This window comes from Chiloscyllium plagiosum, chromosome 11 (genome assembly GCF_004010195.1).
Source record: "Chiloscyllium plagiosum isolate BGI_BamShark_2017 chromosome 11, ASM401019v2, whole genome shotgun sequence".
Classification (NCBI taxonomy): domain Eukaryota; kingdom Metazoa; phylum Chordata; class Chondrichthyes; order Orectolobiformes; family Hemiscylliidae; genus Chiloscyllium; species Chiloscyllium plagiosum.
Genome location: NC_057720.1, coordinates 4,031,250 through 4,050,142, shown reverse-complemented (window position 1 = coordinate 4,050,142; position 18,893 = coordinate 4,031,250). Strand labels below are relative to the sequence as shown.

The 18,893-nt window shown below is 44.1% G+C and overlaps 1 protein-coding gene across 6 annotated transcripts in view; it reads right to left on the bottom strand.

Moving 5' to 3' along the window:
* Positions 1–17,852, bottom strand: part of LOC122554108 (lysophosphatidic acid receptor 3-like) — a 93,076-nt gene extending 75,224 nt beyond the window's left edge. For 3 of the 6 annotated variants that reach the window (XM_043698598.1, XM_043698594.1, XM_043698593.1), the window contains exons 1-2: positions 17,354–17,852; positions 2,019–2,075 (exon numbers count right to left, since the gene is read on the bottom strand). The gene's annotated coding sequence lies outside the window, so the exon portion shown is untranslated. Of the gene's footprint in view, positions 1–1,966; positions 2,076–17,353 lie in introns of all 6 variants that reach the window. The other 3 variants (XM_043698596.1, XM_043698595.1, XM_043698597.1) reach the window with 2 other exon arrangements.
* Positions 17,853–18,893: the final 1,041 nt, after the last annotated feature.

Sequence of the window (18,893 nt, the reverse complement as noted above, 5' to 3'; positions counted from 1 at the left end):
GTGTGTGTGTGTGTGTGTATATGTGTGTGTAAGTGTGAGTATAAGTGTGTGTATATATATATGTGTGTAAGTGTGTGTGTGTGTGTGAGAGATAGAGCTTGACACAATTCAGAACAGCACTTCCCATCCACAAGCATCCATTCCCTCACCACCTAACGCTCCATTCCCTCACTCCCTGACACTCCATAGTAGCAGTATGTACCAGCTTTGCAGTAATTCACCAAGGTTCCTTAGACAGCACTTTCTAAACTCATGACCTCCACCACCTAGAAGGACAAGAGCAGAAGATGTGGGAAACACCATCGCATAGGAGCTCCCTGAGTCAAACAATATCTTGATTTGAAAGTCAGTGATTGCCATTTGGCTAGGTTTCTTTATTCCAGGTTGCATTGAATTCAAATCTCATCAGCGGGGTTTCAAATCTCATCAGCGGGGTTTCAAATCTCATCAGCGGGGTTTCAAATCTCATCAGTGGGTTTCAAATTCGTGTCCTGATTACTTGCCCAGCATCATTATTGTGATGATGCCAACTCCCCCACCATCATGACATTGAGGGTCTATCTGGGAAAGCCCACAGGCCACAAGCCGATCGGGCAGTGAGGAAGACCCGGGGAAGTGGGTGGGGGCAGATGGTCCAGTGGTGAGTGTTACCAGCCACAAGGCACTTAGCAATGCCCCTGGGAATGTTGTACCAATGGATTGCACCTTCCTCACCATGCCCCCCCCCCCCTCCAAACCCAGTCTCCCAGCACCGTAGAGTGCCCAGGTTAGTGACACGGGGAAGGGTTTCAGGTTCAGGGGGCTGAGTGCCTTTAATTCCCTGACTCCCTGGTCCTGAGGTGACACTGAGCCAGTTGGCCAGGCTGTATAGCATCAGCCATTTGCCTGCAGCTCTGGAGCTGTTTCATTCACTTGTGGGACACAGGCATCACTGGCTGGGTCAGCATTTATTACCCATTCCTACTTGCCCTTGAGAAGGTGGGGGTGAGCTGCCTTCTTGAACCGCTGCAGTCCATGTGCTGTGGGTAGCCCAACAATGCCCTCAGGGAGGGAATTCCAGGATTTTGACTCAGAAACACTGAAGGAACAGCAATATATTTCCAAGTCAGGATGGTGAGTGACTCGGAGGGGAACTTACAGGGGGTGGTGTTCCCCTGCATCTGCTGCCCTTGTCCTTTTGGATGGATGTGGTCATGGGCTTGGAATGGGTTGTCTCAGGAAATCCTGCAGGATTGAAGGTAATTGGCTTCTGGCTGCCCTTTTGAACCCAAGACCTACTCATTTGGATGCTAATGGTCACACAGTATAACTTTAGAAAGAGAGGGGACCACTTCTCAAGACAAACTCAGGAATGGTCATTCATATCATGTTCTACTCTGAGATCCAGTTATTTGCACCCAACCACAAGAATTTTAACATCATAATTATCTCATGTGAAAGCTGAAAGTGATAACCCGGGATAGTAAACTACGCATATTGAATTACTATGCTCCAGAGTGCATTCCCTGAAAGGAATTTCAGACACATTCTGTGGTAACATTTAAGGGATTGGATACACTTTTAAAAAGAAAATGTTTTGAGGACCACAGTGATGGGATGGCTCCTTCAGAGATGGGCTGAATGACCTCATTCTGAGTCACATCATTTTCTGATGCCACGACTGGTCAGCACATCAATAAGTTTGGAATGATGGCAAAATGTTTGCCTTTCAATAGGAACTGTTTCAAAAGAGCTTTACATAATGTAGCTGATGAGAGGGTGAGATCAGAGAGAACAGCCAAATATCATAAAATCTTTTGCATTTCAAAGTAATCCATGGAATGCAATTCTTTGGAATATTTGTGAGAGATGTGATTGGGAGCTACGTGCATGTTCCTGCAATATGTCTTTATCTCTGTCTGATGTTGAACATTATATGCAAAGTTTGCACTATATTCTCTCTAAGATTGTGAAAGAAAATACTCACAAAGACAATCTGAAAAGTCATAAAAATATACATGAACATTGGAATCACGTACAAGCAATAATAAGTATTTCTCCCAAAGATTCCACGTATCATAGAGAGCTCTTCATCTCTGCAAAAACATTTAAGAAGGAGTTATAATCCCTGTAAGATTTTTAGATAATAAAACAAAGCCCAGCATTTCACATTGTTTCCAGATAAATCTGAAGAAATGGAATGATCAGCTTTTCAAAATGTGGAGGTACCGGTGTTGGACTGGGGTGGACAAAGTCAGAAGTCACACAATACCAGGTTAAAGTGCTGCACTTTTCCCAGGTTCACCTGATGACGGAGCTGTGCTTTGAAAGCTTGTGATTTCAAATAAACGTTTTAGACTATACCTTGGTGTCAACCGACTTCAATTTTTCACAGCAAGACAGTAACTGGAGGAAAGAATGTAGATGACAGGATGGGTCCAACAGATTAATCACTCACAATCACCAACACAATTCAGCCAATGACACACCTTATTCTCAGTAATCTGTCATCATACATCAATGCAAACGATCTCTGTTAGTGTTGAACAAGTTAAGATCGAGCTCATCAGGAGTGTCATTCCTGATGAAGGGCTTTTGGCGAAACGTCGATTCACCTGCTCCTCGGATGCGGCCTGACCTGCTGTGCTTTTCCAGCACCACTCTCTCGACTCTGATCTTCAGCATCAGCACTCCTCATTTTCTCCTAAGGTCGAGATCTGGTCAATTCGTCTACTTTGTTTTTCAGGAACGTATACAAAATGAAGAATTTGCAAGATTCTCCTGAGAACTCACTGTGATTCAGGAAGATGCTTTTTTGAAGAGAGGTCATTGTGCCCAAAACGGTAACTCTGACATCTCTCCCCACAGATGCTGCCAGACCTGTTGAGCTTTCCAAGCGATTTCTGTTTTTGTTTCTGATCTCCAGCATCTGCAGTTGGTTGGGTTTTCTCGCCCTGGGTCTGCGCTGCTTAACCATTATCACCGAGGATATGTCGCTGAGCAAAGCTAAGAGGGATAGGTGCCTGGAGGACTCGCTGGAGAATAGGGCCATCCTTTTCCCTATAGACAGCCACAGGACACCACCCAGCCAGAGTTAACCTGGACACTGATTCCAACCTGGGTTAGTGTGGACAGTGTGGACAGTGTGGACAGTGTGCTCAGTGTGGTCAGTGTGGTCAGTGTGGACAGAGTGAACAGTGTGGTCAGTGTGGATAGTGTGGATAGTGTGGTCAGTGTGGTCAGTGTGGTCAGTGTGGACAGTGTGAACAGTGTGGTCAGTGTGGATAGAGTGGATAGTGTGGTCAGTGTGGTCAGTGTGGGCAGTGTGGTCAGTGTGGTCAGTGTGTTCAGTGTGGACAGTGTGGACAATGTGGTCAGTGTGGACAATGTGGTCAGTGTGGACAGTGTGGACAGTGTGAACAGTGCGGTCAGTGTGGATAGTGTGTTCAGTGTGGACAGTGTGGACAATGTGGTCAGTGTGGACAGTGTGAACAGTGTGGTCAGTGGGGATAGTGTGGTCAGTGTGAACAGTGTGGTCAGTGTGAACAGTGTGGACAGTGAGGACAGCGTAGTCAGTGAGGATAGTGTGGTCAGTGTGGACAGTGTAGTCAGTATGGACAGTGGGGTGAGTGTAGTAAGTGTAGTCAGTGTGGATAGAGTAGTTAGTGTGGATAGTGTGGTCAGGGCAGACAGCGTAGTCAGTATGGATAGTGTGGTCAGTGTGGTCAGTGTGGATAGTGTGTTCAGTGTGGACAGTGTGGACAATGTGGACAATGTGGTCAGTGTGGACAGTGTGGACAGTGTGGAACAGTGTAGTCAGTGTGGATAGTGTGGTCAGTGTGGTCAGTGTGGATAGTGTGGTCAGTGTGGTCAGTGTGGTCAGTGTGGATAGTGTGTTCAGTGTGGATAGTGTGGACAGTGTGGACAATGTGGTCAGTGTGGACAGTGTGGACAGTGTGGTCAGTGTGGACAAAGTGGTCAGTGTGGACAGTGTGGACAGTGTGGTCAGTGAGGACAGTGTATTCAGTGTTTACAGTGTGGTCAGTGTGGTAGTCAGGGTAGTCAGTGTGAAGGAGGACTCCTGATAGTGCAGCATGGATTCCAGGATTTTCTGTACATTGCAAGGGTAAATTCTACCATCTTTATCTCTGCTACCTCACACTGACAGAGGCACCTCCCTCTCACTCGGCCACTGTACCATAGACTGGTCCCTTTATCTACGGAGACCCACACTGACATTGGAGACAGCCCAGGCAAGGCTCACCAAGCTGCTCCCATGTGGAGGGATTGCCGTTAGAGGAGAGGTTGACGAGTACTCATTGGAGTTTAGAAGAACCTGAGGAGACATTATTGAAACATACAGGATTCTCTGAGGACTTGACAGTGTAGATGCAGATGCAGATGTTTTTCCTTGAGGGTTAGTCTCGCTTCAAAATGCATTATCTCAGTGTAAGATGTTGCACGTTGAAGACAGGGATCAGAGGAATTCTTCCCTCAGAGAGGAGTGACTCTGCGGAATGCTTTACCACAGAGGGCTGTCGAGAGTGTTTCATTAAATAGGTTCAAGGCTGAGAGGTGAGAGTCATAGAGATGTACAGCACTGGAACAGAGTCTTCTGTCCAACTCATCCATGCCAACCAGATATTCTAAACTAATCTAGTCCCATTTCCCAGCACCTGGCCCATAGCCCTCCAAACCCTTCCTAGTCATATGCCCATCCAGATGCCTTTTAAATGTTGTAATTGTACCAGCCTCCACCACTTCCTCTGGCAGTTCATTCCATACACGTACCACCCTCTGTGTGAAAAGGTTGCTCCTTCAGTCCGTTTTAAATTTTACCCCTCTTACTCTTAACCTTTGTCCCCTTGTTCTGGACTCCCCCACCCCAGGGAAAAGACCTTGTCTATTTACCCTATCCATGCCCCTTAGAATTTTATAAACCTCTATAAGGTCACCCCTCAGCCTCCAACGCTCCAGGGTAAGCAGCCCCAGCCTATTCAGCCTCTCCCTATAGCTCAAATTCTCCAACCCAGGCAACATCCTTGTAAATCTTTTCTGAGAGAGATTTTAAAAAGACAGAAGAGTGAATTTTTTTTACACTGAGGGTGGTTTGTGTGTAGAATGAACTTCCTGAGGAAGTTTAAAAGACATTTGGATGGGTACATGAATAGGAAAGGTTTGAAGGGATATGGGCCTGGAGCAGACAGGTAGGACTAGCTTAGTTTGGGATGATGGTCAGCATGGACTGGTTGGACTGAAGAGTCTGAAGGGTATGAGAGAGACAGTAAATAAATCAGGGGTTATGGGGGAAAAGGCAGGAGAGTGGAGTTGAGGGTTATCAGTTCATCCATGATCTCATTGAATGGCGGAGCAGACTCGATGGGCTGAATGGCCTACTTCTCCCCCTGTGTCTGACAATCTCATAATCTTATGAAGAGCATGAAAGTCTTGATCTCAGGATTTCAACAGAATTGATTTCAAACATTTGAAAGCAAACCCTGCTATTGGGCTTTCACTGTTAGTCACATGACAGACTCTGCAAGTACATGAACAGTGAGGGTGCCCCTTGCAGTTGCGAAAGCTGACAGATATAAAACCTATAAAATCACAGTCAAATATATAACTGCAGATAGCCAGGTGGTGAAGGCTGGAACTGGAGCCAATCTTTACAACCTCTTATAAACATTTTATTTATAGAGATAAACATTTTAAGCATGCACCTTCTAACACAACGTTAAAGTTTCAGTCTGCTTTAGTTTACATGATGTAAATAAATCCCTGGATAATTACATATTTCCTGCTGTTTGTCTCCAGAGGGGAGGTTTTAACAAATGATACAGATGACTTAATGAGGCCGAACATCAACATCCCACATGAGGCTCATTATCGTCCAAGCCATAGCATGGAGAAAGAGGGCTCTTGTGGTGTCCCTACGCCTGAGCCTTTACCTCTTATACATTAACGATCTGGACGAAGGAACTGAGGGCACTGTTGCTAGGTTTGTAGATGACACAAAGATAGATAGAGGGATAGTTAGTGTTGAGGAAGAGGGGAGGCTGCAGAAGGACTTGGACAGGTTGGGAGAGTGGGCAAAGAAGTGGCTGATGGAATATGATGTGGACAAGTGAGAAGTCAGGAACAGTAGAGTATAAGCTATTTTCTAGATATGCGAAGGCTTTGGAAATCTGAAACACAAAGGGTGTTGGGAGTCAAAGTTCAGGATTGCCTTAAGGTTAACATGCTGATTCAGTTGGAAGTTAGAAAGGCATTCATTTCAAGAGGGCTGGAATACAAGAGCAGGAATGCACTGCTGAGGCTGTATAAAGCCGTGGTCAGACCACATTTGGAATATTATGAATTGTTTGTGTCCTGTATCTAAGGGATGATATGTTGGTGTTACAGGGGGTCCAGAAGAGGTTTACAAGAATGATCTCGGGGATGAAGGGTTTGCCATATGAGGATTCTGGGTCTGTACTCGATGGAGTTTAGAAGGTTGAGAGGGAAAATGATTGAAATTTACAGAACACTGAGAGGCCTGGATAGAGTGGACGTGGTGCTTCCACTAGTAGGACAGACTAGGACCTGAAGGCACAGCCTCAGAATGAAGGGACGACTCTTTAGAACTGAAATGAGGAGGAATTTCTTCAGCCAGAGAGTGATTAATCGGTGGAACTCATTGCCATAGAGGGTTATGGAGACAAAGTCATTGAGTGTCTTTAAAACAGAGATAGATAGTAAGGAGATTAGTAAGGAGATCAAAGGTTATGGGAAGAAGGCAGGAGAATGCCACAATCAAATGTTGGAGCAGACTCGATGGGCTGAATGGCCTAATTCTGCCACTGTATTTTATGGAGCCAGGAGGTACAGGTTCAAATCCTATCTGCTCCCGAGCTGTGTAATAAGATAGAAAATACCTAACTTGGAGAAAGACAATGGGTAAAATGGTAAAGAGGTCTGAGTGACATGGGCTATGGTAAGACATGTGGGAGATTCAGATAAGAAGTCAGGCAAGGCCTTTCTTGACATGGAGAAACCGATCGCATTCCCCAACAGAATGCCAGATATTGAGACAAGACTATCATTATGGAGCATCACCCTCATTAACAGATCTCGTTTATTGACTGCTTCCTAGCCTACCATCTTTCCGTAAGGGAATAAGATGTCAACAATTCCCGAAACAAAGGTCATTCAGTCATACAGCACGGAAATAGATCCTTCGGTCCAACCAGTCCATGCCGACCATGGTCCCAAACTAAACTAGTCCCACCTGCCTGCTCCTGGCCCATATCCCTCCAAACCCTTCCTATCCATGAACTTATCCAAATGTCTTTTAAATGGTGTAACTGCATCTGCATCTGCATCCATCACTTCCTCCAAACTTCTAAAAAGTCACCCCTCAAACTCCTATGCTCCAATGAATAAAGTCCCAGCCTATCCTTATAACTGAAAACCCTCCATTCCCAGCAACATCTTCGGAATTGCTTTCTGAGCCCTCTCCAGCTTAATAATATCCTTCCTATAGCAAGGTGGACTGGAAGTGTACCCAGTATTTTAGAAGGTACCTGACTACTCCGCCTCACTGCTTGCTCCCTCTCACCCTCCATCTTAGTTACCCCACAGAATCACCCAAACATTACAGTGCTGATGGAGGTCATTCAGCCCATCTTTTTTTTTTCCTTTTATTCATTCACGGGATGTAGCAGCATTTATTGCCCATCTGTATTGCCCAGAGGCCAGTAAAGAGTCAACCACATTGCTGTGGGTCTGGAGTCACATGTAGGCCAAACCAGATAAGGATGGCAGATTTCCTTTCCTAAAGGACATTGATGACCCAGATTCCAACAACTGACAACAGTTTTGTCCACATCATTAGATTCTTAACTCCAGATATTTATTGAATTCAAATTCCGCTACCTGCCAATACAGGATTTGAACCCAGGCCCCCAGACATTATCTAGGTTAACAGTCCTGTGATAATACCACTAGGCCATTGCCTCCCCTAATAGCTGCATTGGTTCTGTTATCTCGTGCCAATCTCCTGTCTTGTCTCCATACTCCCGCACACCATTTCTATCTACCTGGGATCAATGTTACAGGGTATCAGCAGTAGCTTCATGGACCCCAGATCCATGGATGCCGGAGCCCGGAACATGCCAGCATTCCCATTCCATCCTGGTTCCTTCTGATCCTCTTACAGCTCACTTCTGTGACTCTGTGATGCCCCTCTGGGGACCCTCCGGGAAGCTACCATTCTAACGCTGCTTCTGTACGCTGGGGACAGACAGCCAGCTGATTGACTGGACCAAGATTCATCTCCAACAGGAAGGAAATCGAGAGTTACAAGGAGAAGGCAGAGGAACAGAGTTGAGAAACATATCAGCCATGATCGAACGGTGGAGCAGACTCGATGGGCCGAACGGCCAAATATACCTTATGGACTAAGGGTTCCTCGCTCACTTTCCTAGGTGCACACTCACTTGAGCGCACTACGATGCTCACAGCACCCCTGGTGTTCCATTCTCTGCTGATCCCTGCTGTTCCCTGCTCCTACCTACTGTGCCCTTCCTGTGCTGTGCCCCCTCAGTCTGAGCTACAGGGCTCATGGTGCCATTTACTGCAGAATCAAAGCTAGGAAACTTGCCGTGGTTGGTATCAGCTCTCGGTCCAGTCAAGAGAGTCACAATCCCCTTCAACAACTTACCCACCCCTAAGATACAGTTCATCAGTCTGTACTTCCTTGGCTTTTCCTTATCATGTTTCTTAAATAGTTGGCCTCCATAGAGATCTTAAATTAAATTAATTAAAGTGCTGCTCCTCAAAATAAAGGAGTCAATTACAAGGTATTCTTGAGTAAAAGAAACAGGTATTTTGTTACTTACTAACCTTGAGAAAAATAATGTAACACATTATCAAACATGCATAAACTCAGGTAGAAAGTTTAAAAAGGGGAGAGTGCCTAATGAAATATAAAAATAATGAATATGCAGTTTAATTTTTTTTAAGAGACTTTGCGTTGTTTTAGTCAAGTCTGAGAGAATCCCTGTTTTGTAGATGCCTACAGTGTGGAAACAGGCCCTTCAGCCCACACCAACTCTCTGAAGAGTAACCCACCCAGACCCATTTCCCTCTGATTAATTGACCTAACACTATGGGCAATTTAGCATGGCCAATTCACCTGACCTGCACATCTTTGTGACAGTGGGAGGAAACCTCACACAGACATTGGGAGAATGTACAAACTCCACACAGACATTCACCCAAGGCTAGAATTGAACGTGGGACCCTAGTGCTGTGAGGCAGCAGTGCTAACCATTGAGCCACTGCCGCCCCAGATTAGCTTAGATAATTTTCATACTGATGTCCTGAATTTGCTCAATCTGTGATCATTGTGGCCATTTTAAGTCTGTGGTTCCTTCCTTATAAAACCACTTTAATCCATGAAGGTTCCAAGTTTTAAAATCAGATAACAGAAATCAAAAGTTAATAGCCCCAATTTTAGCAATATCACAGTAACTGTTAGTTTTGTCCCGAATTATCAAAGCTAAAAGATTTCCAAAATCTTGCAAACAAATAGATAACAAGACAAACTATCCTTGGGGTCACATGAAGATCTGGTAAACAGTATACAGTGGAGAGCTATATCACTGCTCATTCTCTATCCATAAGTATGGACCATTGCAATGAGAAATGTCGGGATGGCACAGTGGGTCAGTAGTTAGCAATGCTACCTCACAGCACCAGGGACTGGGGTTCAATTCTACTTTTAGGCAATTGTGTGGAGTTTGCACATTCTTCCTGTGTCTGTGTGGGTTTCCTCCCACAGTCCAAAGGTGTGCAGGTTAGGTGAACTGGCCAAGCTAAGTTGCCCAAAGTGTTCAGGGATGTGTAGGTTAGGTGCATTAGTCAGGGGGAATGTGGAGGAGTGGGTCTGGGTGGGATACTCTTTGGAAGGTTGGTGTGGACTTTTTTGGGCCAAATGGCCTATTTCCACACTGTAGGGATTCTATGGTTCTATTCTATTACCTGCAAATCACTGCCTAGTGTCTAAATACTGCATACTAGAACCAAGGCTGATAAATATTTGTCACTTTCAAGGATTCATTTGTATTTAAAAAATCTAGTGTCAGAATGAAGTTGGCAAATCAAAATCAGTGTCTAGATTTGAGTGGGGCTGGAAAAGCACAGCAGGTCAGACAGTATCCGAGGAGCAGGAGAATAGGCGTTTCAGGCAACAGCCCATCACGTTCATCGAAATCAAAATCAGTGTAGAGTCATGTCGTGCAATCTACAAAATAACATGTTCCAGAAGACATCCTCCAGGTTCCTATGATAGAATTATGTCAGTATAAAACATCTTGAAGAATTTATCACTTGGAGAACCAGGGTTACCTGGGGGTAATTATAAGACAATAAGCCTGTGAGGGATAGCTTTACATTATAAACTGTTACGGCAAAATGAGATTGTGACCCTGGAAGGTACACAGTTCTGGGCAAACATGATATTACTGCACATGGGGTTTGAATTAGATCTGGAATCTATGATGCTAGTTCTTTTTTCGTGGATCCTTTCCTTGCCCAACCCAACCCCCACTGACTGTCAGTTGACTAAATAAACTAAAGAAACAGCACTTAAAGTGGCCACTGTAACATTCAGAGCAAACTGATCAAATGAAGTTACAATTCAATGAGTATATTGATCCACCCAGCCCCTGTGATGCCCATGAAATATAGTTACATGATGCACATCGTAGGATTGAAATGGACCAGTGGAGGTATTTATTTATAAATGAACAAGTATTTATCAAATGAGTTACATAGAAACATAAAAAATAGGAGCAGGAGTAGGCCATTCAGCCCTTCGAGCCTGCTCCATCATTCAATCTGATCATGGCTGATCAAGCAATCCCAGTATCCCATTGTCCCCATACCCCATGATCCCTTTAGCTGCAAGGGTCATGTCTAGCTCCCACTTGAATATATCTAATGATTTGGCCACAACAGTTTCCTATGGGAGAGAATTCCACAGGCTCACAACTCTCTGAGTGAATAAATGCTTCACCATCTCAGTCCTGAATGGCTTACCCCTTATTCTTAGAGTGTGATCCCTTGTTCTGGACTTCCCCAACATCAGGGACATTCTTCCCGCACCTAGCCTGCCCAGTCCCATCAGGATTTTATATGTTTCTATGAGATCATATTCCCCTCATTCTTCTAAATTCCAGCAAGTACAAGTCCAGTCCATCCAGTCTTTCCTCATATGTCAGTCCTTTATGTATACACTTTGATTGAGACAATTAAAATCCATCTGTGATCGGGGGCAGTGAATAATGAATAAGTTTTTTGAACGTCAGCCAGTTATAGTTATGCTTGATCAAGTCACATCCCAAAATTCACCTACTCACCAACGTCAAACTGCTGATATTGAATAACAATTGGGAGCTGCCAAAAAAAGTCTCTAATTTCTTAAATGCTGAGGCATGAAGATGAAATGTAATACTCCAGATCAAAATTAGGTTAGAGAACAAGCAATGATTAAACGATTAAACCTAAGGCATGCCTAGATTTTAAGGTCCTTACCAGCTGCACCACTGTTAGAGTAGGACTCACAAAGGTGACAAAGTTCCCAGTTTATTTCCACGATTGCTAGTCGCAGCTACTTACTAACAAGAAACTTAACTTGAGATTACCAATGCCATGGTAATTCAAGTTAAACAACATACTGCAAAACTGACGAGAGCTCATTAGCTATTTAAAGTCATTGGACAAATATTAAATGTTAAAATCTTTTCTCATAAATTACTGTACACATACATTTCCATTTCTTTGCCAATACTGGTTTTTTTAAAAACCTCAAGGCAACTTTAATGCATGAACTAAAGCACTACTCCATTAAGATTCTTCTGAGTTATAACTGAATATTTGACATTTGAGAAAACATTCTGCCACATTGAGTCATGATCATATTGAAATGTTGAGCAGGGTCGAAGGGCTGAATAGGAGAAAGTGAGGACTGCAGATGCTGAAGATCAGAGTTGAGAGTGTGGTGCTGGAAAAGCTCAGCAGGTCAGGCAGCATCTGCGGAGTGGGAGAGTCAACATTTTGGGCAAAAGCCCTTCATCAGGGTTATGCCCAAAATGTTGACTCTCCTCCTCCTCGGATACTGCCTGACCTGCTGTGCTTTTCCAGCACAACATTCTCGATTCAAAGGGCCGAATGGCCTATTTCTGCTTCTATCTGCTATGTTTCTGTTATGCGACAGTACATAATTAATGAGGTGCTCAGATTGAGTCCTCGGTGTGAACTTCAAGTACAATTTAAACTTCAGCTTTCACCTTTTCATTTACAAGTTGAGGGAGACTATTCCGCTCCCAAGTCTACATCCAGCTCGAAACAGACTTCCTATACCATGGGAATTTCGGGTAAAAATGAATTATTTTCCCAATTTCTTTTCTAAGCATCATGTTACAATGGATGTGAAATGTCACTAGGCACCATGTTATCCTCAATGAAGATTTAACTTATTGTAAACATGCAGCTCTGCTAAACACATTTTTCTTAAACCAAGGGAACTCTACATGTATTCCAATCTAATAAATCAAACAACAGTCCAACAGAGGACAATTGAGACCCCAAAGACAGAGAGTTGGGAAATAAAGTGACCTCCACAACAGGACAGTTGAATATGTTGGATTCCAAGGCCTGGGATGCATTAGATGTCAGGTCAATTCTCATCTTCAACCCATGGTGCAGGTGAATGTATCATCCATGTCACATGCACATTCAGTTACACACTGACTATTGTCTTTGGGGGAGGTTGCAGAAACATTACGTCACTATTTCACTTTCTTATATAACTGGGAGGGCACCGAATGTTGAGGTGAAAAACGAGGTCAGTACATTTAAAAATGTAAAGTTTGTGGTGTACAGAAAAAATGAAAAGGTTAAAGAAGACACAGAATTGGGAAACTGGGGTATTTTCAGGATGGAAAACTGTAACTAATGGAATGCCGCAAAGATCAGCACTGGGGCAACAATTATTTACAATATATATATTAATGACTTGGTTGCAGGAAGTGAATATATTATTGTCAGATTTGCAGATGACACAAAAATAGATGAGAAGGCAATTAGTGAGGATGATGCAAACAGTCTATGGAGAGAAATAGACAGGTTAAGCGAGTGGGCAAAAACTTGGCAGATAGAGTATTGCATGGGGAAAATATGAGGTTCAGTGGGAAGAATAGATCTGAATATTAGTTGAATGCAGGAAGCTGCAGCCAAGACGGATTTGGGAATCCCCTTGAGTGAATCACAAAAAGATAACATTCAGGTTCAGCAGGGAAGGCAACTAGAATGTTGGCCTTTACTTCAAAGGGAATAGAGTATAAAAGTACAGGGGGTTTGCTAAAACTATGCAAGGCACTGACCTGACCACAGCGAGAACACTGTGAACAGTTTCAGGCCCCTTATCTAAGCAAAGATATATTGACATTGGAGGCAGACAGAGAAGTTTCACTCGATTGGTCAGATATAAGGAGGGAGTATTCCATGAGGAGAGGTTGAGTAGGTTAGACCTTTACACATTGGAAGAGAGAAGAATACGAGGTGATCTTATTGAAACATAAGAATTCTTAGTGGACTTGATATTGTAGATATGGAGAGAGTCTAGGACCAGAAGGCATTATCTCAAAATAGGGGGGTCACCCATTAAGAACAGAGATGAGGAAGAATTTCCTCATTCAGAGGGCAGTGAATGGAATTCTTTACCACAGACAGCTGTAGCGGCTGGATATTTGAGTATATTCAAGACTGAGAGAGAAAGGCTTTTGATCAGTGAGGGAATGAAAGATGATGCAGGTAAGACAGAAAGTGGAAATGGGGATTATGAGATCAGCAATTAACTCATTGAATAGCAGAGCAGGTTTGATGGACCTACTCCTAGGTCTTATGGTGTTGGAGGAGTACATTTTGGTCGGAACAAGGATCACTAGCTATTTGCAAATCTGGTTGGAGAAGGAACAAAAGGAAGTCAGACTCCAAATATACCAAAGCCTAACAGATGTACAATAGGAAAGCCACAAAAAAAGAGAATTTGTTTTCATTTCTGGTGAAATCGAATTGAAAAGCAGGAAAGTTGTGCTAAATCTGTATTGGAACTTATATGAGCCACACAGATCTCAAGAACATATTGTGTTAAAGATATAAAGTCACTGAATAGGGTCCAGAATAGATTTCCAGAAACATGTGGGTTGCCAGTACCAGGAAAGGATTGACAGGCTGGGGCTTTTTACCTTTGAAGGAGAAAAGATGAAGGGTGATCCTATATCAGTCTTTATAATTGTGAGAAGCTTTTATAGAGTACTTATACAGAAAATACTTCCTCTTGTGAAAAAGAACTAAAGGAGAGGCCCTCCGTAAGACAATCATAAAGTCATACAGCACGGAAACAGACCCTTCGGTCCAACCAGTCCATGCCAACCACAAACCCAAACTAAACTAGCCCCACCTGCCTGAGCTTGGCCCATATTATTCATGTACTTATCTAAGTATCTTTTAAATGTTGTAACTGTATCCGCATTCACTACTTCCTCTGACAGTTCGTTCCAAACCACCCTCCACATAAAAATGTTGCTACTTGTGTCTTTTTTAAATCTCTATCCTCTCACCTTAAAAATATACCCCCAGTCTTGAAATCTCCCATCCTAGGAAAAAGACACCTGCCATTCACCTTATGATTTTATAAACCTCTATAACGTCACCCCCTCAACCTTCTTTGGAACCAAACCAGAATTCAGACATAAAACATTTACCAAAAGAGTGGTCAAATAAGCAACACTGCTATCATGGAGTACAGTTTATGTGGATGGTATCGATATACTTAAGGGGAAGTGAGACACAGATGTGAGGGAGGAGGGAACAGAGAGTAATGGGAGTTGGTTTAGACATGAGAGGATGGGAGCAGGTTTGAGTGGACCATAAAAAAGTACAGACAGGTTGGGCCGAATGTCCTTTTTCGTACTGCATATTCCCATCGAAGATTGAGATCAAGGTTAGAGTGCTTTGTTGTTGGGTCAGTAATAAGATGTTGTTTCTTAGTGTTGCAAATGTAGAAACTTAAAACACAGGATCAGGAGGAGGCCATCCCACGGTTCTGTCAGTCTAGATACTGGTCAATGCCAACGCACAAACATTCTTTCCCAGAAATGGCCGAGGCAATTCCAAACCATTTCGTAGTGGGTTTTGCAAAACTTTGTGAATGGGACGGTGAGCATTGCTCAGGTCACTAGGCACAATGACATCACAGCAAATGAGCCTATTTGTTTAACTACACAATTCACTGCCACAGAAGGCTGTGGAGGAAAGGTCATTGAGTGTATTTAAGACAGAGATAGATTCTTTATTGTCAAGGGGATCAAGAGTTACGGGGTGAAAGCGGGAGAATGGGGTTGAGAAACATATCAACCATGATTGAATGCTGGAGCAGACTCGATTTGTTGAACGGCTCAATTTCTGCTCCAATGTCTTATGGTCTTATGGTCTAATCTTTCAAAAGGTCCATGAGGCAGAGACGACCTGGGCCATTGGGTTGGAATGAGGTATACCCTGACTGTGACAGAGAGCTGACGAGAAAGCAATGGAAACCAATGGGGGATCTCTCTGTGTGGGCTGGCACTTTAAGAACTTCCCAGCTAATACAATCACAAAAACAATCAAATTCCCAAAAGTGGCCTCCCAGTCCATCAACTGAGAGACATCTATTGAAAGAGTCAACTTCATACCAGATCTAGAGCACAGTGAGGAAAACCGATTTCATTTGGATAGTCCCTGCTTGAACAGGGAATGTGGCCAGGATTAATGTGGATTTTAATGGAGTTTTGATCAAAAGAGAAAAAACTGCAGATGCTGAACAAGTAAAAACACAAACATTTTGAAATGAGTTAGCAACTTTAAAAAGAAAACGTGTGGATGACTATTCTGGTACAGATCAAACACCTTCAAATAGAAGCTGTGTAACACAGGATAACATTCCGAGGTCTGTTACTGAAGGGAAATGGGAAACAAATTAATGGCATTTAATTCAAGATACCACAGAGTGAGGGGCTTCAAGAGGGGTGTTGATGGACTCAGTGGAGACGCTGCAGATTGAATCAGCACTTTACCTTCAGAAGTATTTTATCTCCAGTTCTAAGCAAGGGTCACTGCCCCCGAAACATTAACTCTGAAATCTCTCCACAGATGTTGCTAGACCTGCTGAGCTTTTCCAGCAATTTCTGGTTTTGTTTCTGATTTACAGCATCCACAGTTCTTTCAGGATTTTTTTAAAAAAAATATGTTATCTTATTGAGAAAATGTAGTAGGTTCTTGTGCCCTTATCTCTGAGCAGGAGCTCAGAGTCCCAGGGTCCAAGTCCCACCTGCTCCAGAACTGCGTCCTATCATTCCTGACTTCACTTGATGAAGGGGCAGTGCTCTGAAAGCTTGTGATTTCAAATAAACCTGTTGGACTATAACCTGGTGTGTGACTTTGTCCATCCCAAAACAACACTGGCACCTCCACATTATAACATCCCTGAAGAGGGTGATTAAGTTCTGAAGAAGGGCACTGGACATTAACTCTGTTTCTCTCTCCACAGTTGTGGCCAGAGATTCTCCAGTGATTTCTATTTTTGTTTCAATTAAACACATCTTCCAAGTGTGCCCACATCTCAATGAGTTTAGATAAAAGTTGTCACCACCCAACATCAGAATATCTGTTCCTTTATGTCCTTGCTGTTTGCTGGGACAAGGTGTAAGAAAACCAGCTGAAACTTTTCCCAACATTTCAACACCTCAGTAAAAAGAGAAACTTCATTGGCCATGCTTCCATGGCGTGGAAAGACTGTGAGAGGTGCTATATCAATGCAAACACATCTCTCCTTTCACAAATCATTGGCTGCACCCAGCCTTGCTCGACATTGGGGGGGATACTCCAGTTAAAACAATGTTTACGAAATGAAACATCAGGCTGGGAATAAAGTATTTAGCCACTGTCACTTTAACACCACTGATCCAGAATCTGGTTTCCAGCATCTGCAGTCATTGTTTTTACCACCTTAACAGACTGTCAGCCTGGCGCAGATTTATCCAAAGGAACGTTTACTTTGCGAAATTCCTTTTAGCAAAGTGTCTTTGTCCTAAACTCATTACACTCTGGGAAATCGTTCAAAAAGCATCACGATTTAACCCAAAACCACTGACACAGCAAGTCTTCCCAAAGCATGGCCAATGAAGTTTTGTTTTCAGTTGAGGTGTTGGGGGGATTTTCTTACAGCGTGTTCCAGCGAAAGGCAAGGAGGTGAGGGAGGGGATTATCTGATGTCGGGTTGCAGACTTACCTGGGAAATCTGGGACACCTGAATTATCGGTGGCAGAGCGGGGACAGAGTGAGGCGCTGGGGACCCCCCGCATTGACTCACCTCCTCCTGCCTCTGCGACTGGGCTCTGGGGAGTTGGCGTCTCACCCTCAGTGATCCCTGTGCATATGCAGCTCGGCTCGCCACCCCCCTCGTTATCTTGTTTTCGTTTTGTTGTTGCTGCTGGCGGTGGTTCCTGTGAAACAGCCCGAGTTGAAGTTCTGGCTCCGTGCCCCTCAGCTCAGGAGTTTTATAAGTTGTGTTTTCAGCCAGGGGAGTGAGAGGGACGAAGCTGGCCTCGCCCCTTTGTCCCACTTTGAGTGGGATGGGGTTGCTCACGGAGGGAAGGGAAGATGCGAGTGTGTTTGGGTGGGGACATTGAGTCCATCCCTTCCCTCACTGCCAGGGAATTAATGTCGCTTCTCCCTGCGTGTCAGGGCAAGTTTCAACACTATCAGAGCAAGGGAACATGTCAAACAAGTCTGGGAATAGCTACTGAGGTTTCTTGGGTGAGGCACTGGATTTCAACATGCAGCCAATTCCGGCGACACAGCCTTGGCAAGGGCAAAACAGCCAACGACACCAGGAATGTTAACACTCCCGTAATTTCAGTTCAAGCCTGGATCCTTCTGGGAACTGCCAGAGTACTGGCACAGTGAGAGGGATGGAGTCCCAAAATACTAAGGGGCAACTATACCGTGGGAACAAAGCGTTTAGGAACAAGAGTGGGCCATTCAGCCCTTCAAGCCTGCTTCACCATTGGATAAGATCATGTGATGAATGAGGAGGGCATCCTTTCACAGGACTAGACAGGATAAACACAGGAAGGCTGTTCCCAGTGACTTGAGGAGTCCAGAACCGAGGATCACAGTCTAAGGGTAGGGGTGGGCCAGGACTGAGCCGCAGAGTCATAGAGATGTGCAACATGGAAACAGTCCCACCTGCCAGCACCCGGCCCATATTCCTCCAAACCCTTCCCATTCATATACCCATCCAGATGCCTCTTAAATGTTGCAATTGTACCAGCCTCCACCACATCCTCTGGCAGCTCATTCCATACACGTACCACCCTCTGTGTGAAAACGTTGCCCCTTTAGGTCCCTTTTAAATCTTCCCCCCCCCCCACCTTAAACCTATACCCCCTAGTTCTGTACACCCCCACCCCAAGGAAAAGACTTTGTCTGTTTACCTTAACCATGCCCCTCCTGATTTTATGAACCTCGATAAGGCCACCCCTCAGCCTCCAGGTTGAGCTCAGACTGAGATGGGAAAAAATGCCTTCCCCCTGAGAGTGGGGAGCCTGTGGAATTCTCTGCCACAGAAAGTGGTTGAGGGCAAAACATTAAATGTTTTCAAGAAACAGTTGTATGTAGTTCTTAGGGCTAAAGGGATGGGGAGGAAGCAGAAATTTAATGATCAGCCATGACCATAAGGAAGGGCTGAAAGGCCTATTCCCTCTCCAATTATATCGCTGATTAACTCCACGTTCTTTGCAGGGGGAGAGTGTACCCAGTGCGGGGGG